The 2,500-nt window shown below is 56.0% G+C and overlaps 1 non-coding gene across 1 annotated transcript in view; it reads right to left on the bottom strand.

Annotated features, from left to right (window-relative positions):
- Positions 1 to 55, bottom strand: part of LOC124771307 — a 1,909-nt gene extending 1,854 nt beyond the window's left edge. The window contains exon 1 of the ribosomal RNA XR_007013337.1: positions 1 to 55. This exon is cut by the window's left edge and continues 1,854 nt beyond it. This is a non-coding gene — a ribosomal RNA (small subunit ribosomal RNA).
- Positions 56 to 2,500: the final 2,445 nt, after the last annotated feature.

Raw genomic sequence — 2,500 nt, 5'->3', positions numbered from 1 at the left:
TGCATGGCTTAATCTTTGAGACAAGCATATGACTACTGGCAGGATCAACCAGGGAGCTGCGTCAACTAGAGCTGAGCAGCCGGCCGCCCGGGAGTGTGTCCCGGGGGCCCGCGCGAACACGCAAGCGTCCGCTCAATCATTCTGCAAACAGGAGGAGGCTGAGCTCCCCTGCACAATACACCTCGAAACCCTCTCAGGTCCCGGCGGCGCGCAGCGCCGTCCCAAGTACTTGGTCGGGTTCGAGAGAGGCGCAATCGCCCGGAGTTAGGCGAGTAGACGCTTTCGGTGCGACCACCCGTGCTCCCAACTGAGCTTGCCGCTGCCGACAGAGGCCCGGGAGCGTGCTGTCGTGGCATTGCCGGCGGGAGACAACACGCGCCACCTACGGTGACCGGCAGCTCCAACGCCAGCGCCACAGAAGGACAAAAGCCCCACTTGGGTGCCGAAGCGAACTCTCCCAGCACAGCGCACGCGCCAACACATCCGCACAGCTGCGATACAAACCACCAGCGAGAACCGCTGGGGCGACCGAGCAGCAGACGGCGTCGCGGCGCCGAGCGCCGGGCGGCGGCGCATCCTCAACGCACACAGTCCTCAATCGGACCAGCACACTGAAGATGTCCACCGCGCTTCGCACCGGGCCCGCGAGGACCTACTTTGGCCGCACGGCGCCGCGCGCAGGGTGCGCCGGCGCGCAGCTGCGACGCCTGCCGCGTCCGTCGGCCGGCGCGCCTGCCACTGGCCGCCCCCACCAGCCGGCTGTAGCGCGTGCGCCCACGCACCGCGCGGCCAGCACGCCGGGAGGCGCCCCCTCACCGGCCGGGGACGGTCCCACCCAGCCACCGCCGCGTATCGCTTCACACCCAGATGCCGTTCAGTTTCGTCGGCATGGTGGGTATCGCTGGAACAACCGGTTAGTACCTCAACCTATCGTCGCCATCACCGATTCACCCCTAGCGAGAACAACCGCACCACAACAGGTTACCATTTGTTCATTTGCGTAACTTCACCAGAAAACGCAGGCGTCCATCGCCATTTGCAACTTCAACGATTATTGCATGCCTGTGTCAGGTGTCACGCCACACTACGTCTGCCCACATACACGCAACAAAATGTGCACGCCTAGACAATACGTGGAAGGTGGCCCCCGTACGTATGCGATGTCCATTGCTCGAACGACTGTCAACCGGCCTCTGTAGCATGTCGCAGATATGGAACGCGGTGCACCATGCCATCACGGTGTGTGAGGAGAGACGACTAGGTCCGAATACATCAACAGACAGCTCATGCTGATCGCCATCCACGGCGTCCGTTCCTCCCACACGTCTCTATGGCGTACCACACTGCAATCCAGCTCTCATAGGGAGACGACACGTAGCTGCGTGCACAATATTTGCACTGTATGGTCCGCCGTTTTTGGGCGCAGTCGTTGTGCGGTCACACATGTGCCACGATGTATCATTCAGTACATAAGGACGAATGTGCAGTACAGATTGTGGTTCACGCGTACGACATCAGCGGACAGTTGACACAGGCCGCACCACAACGTAGCCTGAGTACGTCGCATGCGAAGGGCATTGAACATGCAAACTTCTCACCAACCAGCTTGCGAAGGCAGGGGGCAAGGTGGGGACGTGGGGAGGGGCGGCATGTACGTCCTGCTGCCATCCACATTACAGTGTACAGCAGGAGCATGTGGAAAGTGAGCAAGACTTGCAAGGTGTTTAACATGAAGCGATACACAGGGGTGCGGGCAGTGCGAGTAGCGAACTATATTGCGAGGGTTGCGGGTGGGCAACACTACAGTAATTGAACGAGTCGTATAACAATTACAGAGCAGGTTTAGGCGACAACGTGGGTTACGTTAAGGCGACAACATGGGTTAGGTTAAGGCACAACATGGGTTAGGTTAAGGCACAACATGGGTTAGGTTAAGGCACAACATGGGTTAGGTTAAGGCACAACATGGGTTAGGTTAAGGCACAACATGGGTTAGGTTAAGGCACAACATGGGTTAGGTTAAGGCACAACATGGGTTAGGTTAAGGCACAACATGGGTTAGGTTGAGGCACAACATGGGTTAGGTTAAGGCACAACATGGGTTAGGTTGAGGCACAACATGGGTTAGGTTGAGGCACAACATGGGTTAGGTTGAGGCACAACATGGGTTAGGTTAAGGTACAACATGGGTTAGGTTAAGGTACAACATGGGTTAGGTTAAGGTACAACATGGGTTAGGTTAAGGTACAACATGGGTTAGGTTAAGGTACAACATGGGTTAGGTTAAGGTACAACATAGGTTAGGTTAAGGTACAACATAGGTTAGGTTAAGGTACAACATAGGTTAGGTTAAGGTACAACATAGGTTAGGTTAAGGTACAACATAGGTTAGGTTAAGGTACAACATAGGTTAGGTTAAGGTACAACATAGGTTAGGTTAAGGTACAACATAGGTTAGGTTAGGTTAGGTTAGGTTACACGTTGTTGTACGGAAAGGTGT

This window comes from Schistocerca piceifrons, unplaced genomic scaffold (assembly GCF_021461385.2).
Source record: "Schistocerca piceifrons isolate TAMUIC-IGC-003096 unplaced genomic scaffold, iqSchPice1.1 HiC_scaffold_92, whole genome shotgun sequence".
NCBI lineage: Eukaryota > Metazoa > Arthropoda > Insecta > Orthoptera > Acrididae > Schistocerca > Schistocerca piceifrons.
The sequence above is the reverse complement of the archived record's forward strand: the minus strand, read 5'-3'. Positions and strand labels throughout refer to the sequence as shown.